Source organism: Schistocerca americana, chromosome 10, assembly GCF_021461395.2.
Source record: "Schistocerca americana isolate TAMUIC-IGC-003095 chromosome 10, iqSchAmer2.1, whole genome shotgun sequence".
Lineage (NCBI taxonomy): Eukaryota > Metazoa > Arthropoda > Insecta > Orthoptera > Acrididae > Schistocerca > Schistocerca americana.
Genome location: NC_060128.1, coordinates 179460984 through 179468766, shown reverse-complemented (window position 1 = coordinate 179468766; position 7783 = coordinate 179460984). Strand labels below are relative to the sequence as shown.

Genomic DNA, 7783 nt, shown 5'->3' with positions numbered 1-7783 from the left:
ATTGCCACTTCTGTAATTTCTAACCATGCTAGATAGTCGAAATTTTTACCATATGTTCTTAACATATAAGATGAACATCAACAAAAGCAAAACTAGGATAATGGAATGTAGTCGAATTAAGTGGGGTGATGCTGAGGGAATTACATTAGGAAATGAGACAAAGTAGTAAAAGAGTTTTGCTATTCGTGGAGCAAAATAACTGATGATGGTCGAAGTAGAGAGGATATAAAATGTAGACTGGCAATGGCAAGGAAAGCGTTTCTGAAGAAGAAAAACTTGTTAACATCGAGTATGGATTTAAGTGTCAGGAAGTCGTTTCTGAAAGTATTTGTATGGAGCGTAGACATGTATGGAAGTGAAACATGGACGATTACTAGTTTGGACAAGAAGAGAATAGAAGCTTTAGAAATGTGGTGCTACAGAAGAATGCTGAAGATTAGATGGGTATATCATATAACTAATGAGGAGGTATTGAATAGAATTGGGGAGAAGAGGAGTTTGTGGCACAACTTGACTAGAAGAAGGGATCGGTTGGTAGGACATGTTCTGAGGCACCAATGGATCACCAATTTAGTATTGGAGGGCAGCGCGAAGGGTAAAAATCGTAGAGGGAGACCAAGAGATGAATACATTAAACAGATTCAGAAGGATGTAGGCTGCAGTAGGTACTGGGAGAGAAAGAAGCTTGCACAGGATAGAGTAGCATGGAGAGCTGCATCAAACCAGTCTCTGGACTAAGCCCACAACAACATCAACAACAACAACTTGATATTCTCGGGGAACTTCGAAGCTTTTTTCGATACCATTATTTATACAGAGATACAGAGATTCAAAGTTACCGTACTTATGCAATGTTGATCGGGGAATTATTTCTACATATCTCGCTAGCGTCCATACGGACCGCAAATTAGGGGTGGGAAAATCAGACCGGTAAAAACCGATACTGGTATTATACAGGGTGTTACAAAAAGGTACGGCCAAACTTTCAGGAAACATTCCTCACACACAAATAAAGAAAAGATGTTATGTGGACATGTGCCCGGAAACGCTTGATTTCCATGTTAGAGCTCATTTTAGTTTCGTCCACCTATGCTCAATGGAGCACGTTATCATGATTTCATACGGGATACTCTACCTGTGCTGCTAGAACATGTGCCTTTACAAGTACGACACAACATGTGGTTCATGCATGATGGAGCTCCTGCACATTTCAGTCGAAGTGTTCGTACGCTTCTCAACAACAGATTCGGTGACCGATGGATTGGTAGAGGCTGACCAATTCCATGGCCTCCACGCTCTCCTGACCTCAACCCTCTTGACTTTCATTTATGGGGGCATTTGGAAGCTCTTGTCTACGCAACCCTGGTACCAAATGTAGAGACTCTTCGTGCTCGTATTGTGGACGGCTGTGATACACTACGCCATTCTCCAGGGCTGCATCAGCGCATCAGGGATTCCATGCGACGGAGGATGGATGCATGTATCCTCGCTAACGGAGGACATTTTGAACATTTCCTGTAACAAAGTGTTTGAAGTCACGCTGGTACGTTCTGTTGCTGTGTGTTTCCATTCCATAATTAATGTGATTTGAAGAGAAGTAATAAAATGAGCTCTAATGTGGAAAGTAAGCGTTTCCGGACACATGTCCACGTAACATATTTTCTTTACTTGTGTGTGAGGAATGTTTCCTGAAATTTTGGCCGTACCTTTTTGTAACACCCTGTAGTTCTGAATAACCGATATTTTTTCGGCATCTGTTTGGTCACGGTTGAAACAGCTGTTTTTTTTTTAATTTTTTGCTAATAACCGTCTAAAAAAACGAAATGTCAATTAGCTAATGCAGCAGTGCTTAAGTTTTTCACTTCTAAAACACAAGGAGTAATCTTTACTCATAAATTTGCATTGGTCTGAAATATTGTTTTATTACGGGAAATGGGAAAAGCGATCGGAGTTATTTTAACAAGAATGCGAACAGAAACGAGCAACAAACACATGACATACGAAACGGCACAGCGTTGCTGAAACAATAATGTCCCCGTTGTCGTGTGTGGTGGCTTAAGGTATGTTTGTGTGCGTGCAGTCTGCGAGACTCGTCCGCATCTGGAGAATACGGCAGTTTCTCGCTGTCGTCCCCGGACATCCGTTGTATTGCAGAACGGCACCAACCCTGATCTGGAAATATTTTTATGAACTGAAGTAGCAATGACGTACAATACTTCATTTGCTTTAAAAGAGCCGGTTGGGGTGCCGAGCGGTTCTAGCCGCTACAGTCTGGAACCGCGCGGCCGCTACGGTCGCAGGTTCGAATCCTGCCTCGGGCATGGGTGTGTGTGATGTCCTTAGGTTAGTTAGGTTTAAGTAGTTATAAGTTCTACGGGACTGATGACCTCTGTAGTTAAGTCCCATAGTGCTCAGAGCCATTTGAACCATTTTTTTTGCTTTAAAAGATTAAACATCTGTCTGCCATTTCTTTGAAATAATACAAGAGGAAGAAAATTACCGTAGCATTAATACATTAAAAACTTAACAACAATTCATTTATAGTTTACAATAAAAACAGAAAGCAGCTGATTTGCTGTCTGTGTCTTCGTAATATGCCTTTATCTGCTTGTAGTCCTCGAAGATGGACAGATTAACACGAAAAACAAAGTTCTTGAACCTCAGCTTTCCCCCTTTAGCACAGACCGTTCGTAGTGCACAAATAGCTGTACGACTCCCGATTATAACGCGATTTTCGAGCAGAGTTCCAAAAAATTAGAATAGGAGAAAACGTTATTTTTTGCAGTATTCAACCACTTATCACTCTTCGAGAAAAGTAGGCAACTGTGGACGGACAAAGTTTTCTTCTATTTGCCTATTTAATTTAATGTTTTCATTGTATGCGTCTCGAAACTGAGAGTCAACATTTTTCAGTCTATACTCGATTTCTACGTTTATTACAAGAAATAACAAGAAACCGGGTATTTTAGAAACCGCTTATTCCCGCGGTTTCAACAGTCAGGTTAAACTGGCGTGAGAGAAAAAAACGATATAACGTAAAACCCGTTGCCTTAGTGACAATAACCGCCATCCCTACCGCAAAACAAGAATTCCGCTGGTATAAGTGACTTTAACAAAGGGCAGACTGTTGTGGCCGGCACCTGGGAAGGAGCGCCTCAGAAACGGCAAAGCTGTGCGGCTGCTCGCATGCTGCTGTCGTGGCAACTGAAGGACGGTGATCAAAAGTATCCGGACACATGTCTGGAAATGACTTACAAGTTCGTGGCGCACTACTCCAACGGTAATGCTGGAATTCAATATGGTGTTGGCCCACCCTTAGCCTTGATGACAGCTTCCACTCTCAAAGGCATACGTTCAGTCGTTTGCCGGAAGGTTTCTTGGGGAATAGCAGCCCATTCTTCAAGGTTTTCTGCACTGAGAAGAGATATCGATGTCGGTCGGTGAGGCCTGGCACGAAGTCGGCGTCCAAAAACATCCCAAAGGTGTTCTATAGGATTCAGGTCAGGACTCTGTGCAGGCCAGTCCATTACAGGGATGTTATTGTCGTCTAACCATTCCGCCACAGGCCGTGCATTATGAACAGGTGCTTGATCGTGTCGAAAGATGCAATCGCCTTCCCCGAATTGCTCTTCAACAGTGGGAAGCAAGAAGGTGCCATAACACCACCGCCCCGAATTTTACTGTTGGCACTACACACGCTGGCACCTTGACGTTCACCGGGCATTCGCCATACCCACACCCTGCCATCGGATCGCCACATTCTATACCGTCATTCGTCACTCCATACGACGTTTTTCCACTGTTCAGTCGTCCAATATTCACGCTCCTTACACCAAACAAGGCGTCGTTTGGTATTTACCGGCGTGATGTGTGGCTTATCAGCAGCCGCTCGACCGTGAAATCCAAGTTCTCTCACCTCCCGTCATATTACTTGCAGTGGATCCTGATGCAGTTTGGAATTCTTGTGCGATGGTCTGGATGTTGTTGTTATGGTCTTCAGTGCAGAGACTGGTTTGATGCAGCTCTCCATGCTACTCTATCCTGTCATCTCCCAGTACCTACTGCAACCTACAGCCTTCTAAATCTGTTTAGTGTATTCATCTCTTGGTCTCCCTCTACGATTTTTACCCTCCATGCTTCCCTCCAACACTGAATTGGTGATCCCTTGATGTCTCACGATATGCCCTACCAACCGATCCCTTCTTCTGGTCAAGTTGTGCCACAAATTTCTCTTATCTCGAGTTCTATTCAATACCTCATTAGTTATGTGATCTATCCACCTAATCTTCAGCATTCTTCTGTAGCACCACATTTCGAAAGTTTCTATTCTCTTCTTGTCCAAACTATTTATCGTCCACGCTTAACTTCCATACAAGGCTACACTCCATACAAATACTTTCAGAAACAACTTCCTGACACTTAAATCTATACTCAATGTTAACAAATTTCTCTTCTTCAGAAACGCTTTCCTTGCCATTGCCAGTCTTCATTTTATATCCTCTCTACTTCGACCATCATCAGTTATTTTGCTCCTCAAATAGCAGAACTCATTTACTAATTTAAGCGCCTCATTTCCTGGATAGATGTCTGCCTATTGCACACTACGACCCTCTTCAACTGTTGTCGGTCTCTGTTAGTCAACAGACGAGGTCAGCCTGTACGCTATTGTACTGTACGTGCCCCTTCACGTTTCCAGTTCGCTATCAGATCGGAAACAGTGGACCTAGGGATGTTTAGGAGTGTGAAAATCTCGCGTACAGACATATGACACAAGAGACACCCAATCACCTGACCACGTTCGAAGTCCGTGAGTTCCGCGGAGCGCCGCATTCTGCTCTCTCATAATGTCTAATGACCACTGAGGTCGCTGATATGGAGTACCTGAAATTAGATGGCAGTACAATGCACCTGATACGAGAAACGTATGTTTTTGGTGGTGTCCGGATACTTTTGATCACATAGTGGATTTGAAGTGACGAACGATGGCGGTCGAGTTTGAGATCGTTCTGCGCACCTACGTCACGCATACTCCGACAGCCAATGAGCGTACAGTTGTGTTTCGGGCGCTCTGCTCTGAAAGCCGTAGCTAATGCGAGCGTTAAACGTGATGGTAGCGAGCTGTAGGGAATTTCTATTTCACTTGTTGCAAGTTGTTATCGCTGATGGTTGTGGTACGTGATAAATTCTGCATAAGCACGCGAGAGGCGTTATTTGCACGACATACGCTTCCAGCTATAGACCAAGTTCGAGAAACTACTGAGGTGGGGATCAAAATTAATGGGCAGAGGATAGACATGCTACGTTATGCAGATGATATTGTTATAGTTACGGAGACAAAATGGATCAAATGGCTCGGAGCACTATAGGACTTTACATCTGAGGTCATCAGTCCCCTACAACTTAGAACTACTTAAACCTAACTAACCTAAGGACATCACACACATCCATGCCCGAGGCAGGATTCGAACCTGCCACCGTAGCGGTCGCGCGGTTCCAAACTGAAGCGCCTAGAACCGCTCGGCCACTCCGGCCGGCCCTAGTGTGAGCAGTTCGTTGATAACGGTAGTGCTACGGACAGCTAAAAATAAAAAGAAGAAGAATACATCCAAAATACAAGGGTGTGCAGAAAAGTAATGCCCCCCCCCCCAATTTTTCTATGTGAAAACTCTTGAAGTTGAAACTTCCTGGCAGATGAAAACTGTGTGCCGGACCGAGACTCGAACTCGGGACCTTTGCCTTTCGCGGGCAAGTGCTCTACCAACAGAGTTACCCAAGCACGACTTGATATATCTGCGTAAGCAGAAGAAACTAACGATCAAAGTCCGAAAACAATTTATTGGACTGTTCAATTAACCAACACAAATTCTCCAAGTATAACACCAACACCAAACAGTGATCCGTCTTCGAATCACAACTACATACAAGAATAATACAGAAAACTACTGAAATAATTTCCTACTAGTCTCCACCAGAGCCTTCTCCGATATACCAAGCCTAATCCAGAGATCAGCGAGAAGATCCAAGCCGGGCTGCCGGGGCGGCAACTATCCACGTCTGCTGGCGATCGATGAACTGCCCATGTGCGACCGAGCGCCGGCCTTTATAGCGCTTCGGCGGATGAGTACCTCGGAACTGTTTTCAATCACGTGATTGACGTGTGAAAATAGTTCCGGGATCTGCAGCGACCACTTCCTTATGTTTATGTCGGCCCTGGTGGCCGCTGGTGTCTTTGCTGTGTGTTGTTGTTGTTGTTGTGGCCGCTCATCAATATCGCCTGTCGGTTGTGTAGTGCTTCGGTGTGCCTGAGAAGCGGGCAACCTGCGACTGCAGTTTGGTTGCTGATACTCTAGGCGCCGTGATGTCTGGTGGAGAAGGCCACAGCACGACTCACGACCCGTCCTCACAATTTTACTTCCGCCAGTACCTCGTCTGCTACGTTCCAAACTTCAAACTTCACAGAAGTTCTCCTGCGAAACTTGCAAGACTAGCACTACTGGAAGGAAGGTAACTGCGGAGAGATGGCTTAGCCACAGGCTAGGTCATTATTCATACTCTTTTTTAAACAAAAAACAAACGTTGTTTGCGTACTACATACTTACTGCTCAGCATAGTAGCCTTCGAAACGAACACACTTGTCCTAACGAGACGTCTGTTCGCTGATACGCCACTGTGGAACGTTTACTTTGTTGACGGAACCACATCACCTCTGCTTTCACCGCATCGTCGCTATCAACCATCGAAGGATTTCTTCAGCCGCCCGCGGTGGCCAACCGGTTGTAGGCGCTTCAGTCCGGAACCACGCGGCTGCTACGGTCGCAGGTTGGAATCCTGCCTCGGTCATGGACGTATGTGATGTCCTTAGGTTAGTCAGATTTAAGTAGTTCTAAGTTCTAGGGGACTGATGACCTCAGCTGTCCAGTCCCATAGTGCTTAGACCCATTTGAACCATTTGAAGGATTCCTTTATGTTTTGGTAAAACATGAAAATCGGATGGGGCCAGCTCGGGACTGAACGGAGGATGATTGATGAGAGTTAACCCAAGGTGTCGGGTTGTTGCAGATGTCGCAGCACTCGTGTGCGGTCTGCGATTGTCATGCTGAACGAGGGGGTGCTCCATGTGTGAACGAGCTCCGGCACAGTTTAAGTCAAACACCGCTGTATTTCGGAGCCCTCTAGCGGCAGAGGATCGCAACTTGCGTCAGTGAAGCAGGAAAGTAGACCGAGTAATTTGCACGACATACAATACCTTAACCGATCTTGAGAACTCCGTCTTCAGTCCAAGACTGGCCTACCGGGACCATCCGACCGCCGTGTCATCCTCAGTGGAAGAGGTGGATAGGAGGGGCGTGGGGTCAGCACACCGCTCTCCCGGTTGTTAGGATGGTATTCTTGACCGAAGCCGCTACTATTCAGTCGAGTAGCTCCTCAATTGGCATCACGAGGCTGAGTGCACCTAGAAAAATGGCAACAGCGCATGGAGGCCTGGATGGTCACCCATCCAAGTGCCGGCCACGCCCGACAGCGCTTAACTTCGGTGATCTTACAGGAACCGGTGTATCGACTGCGGCAAGGCCGTTGCCGATCTTGAGAACAGAAATTCAGAGACATTACCTTTTACCACGCCTTTATAGAACTACGCAGCGGATTAAACAGAAAGCTAGAAAAAAAAATTGGCGGTATTTAGCCGCAGATAGGACACGGCGAGGGCGCGAATCACGGCTATGGGGAGAAGAAGTGGCAGCAAAGGAGAGCGCAGCCTACCAACTCGGAACAGCCTCAGAGA

General features: G+C 45.7%; 1 pseudogene; it reads right to left on the bottom strand.

The window, feature by feature from the left end:
- Positions 1-7462: 7462 nt before the first annotated feature.
- On the bottom strand, positions 7463-7580 carry LOC124552884 (annotated as a pseudogene).
- Positions 7581-7783: the final 203 nt, after the last annotated feature.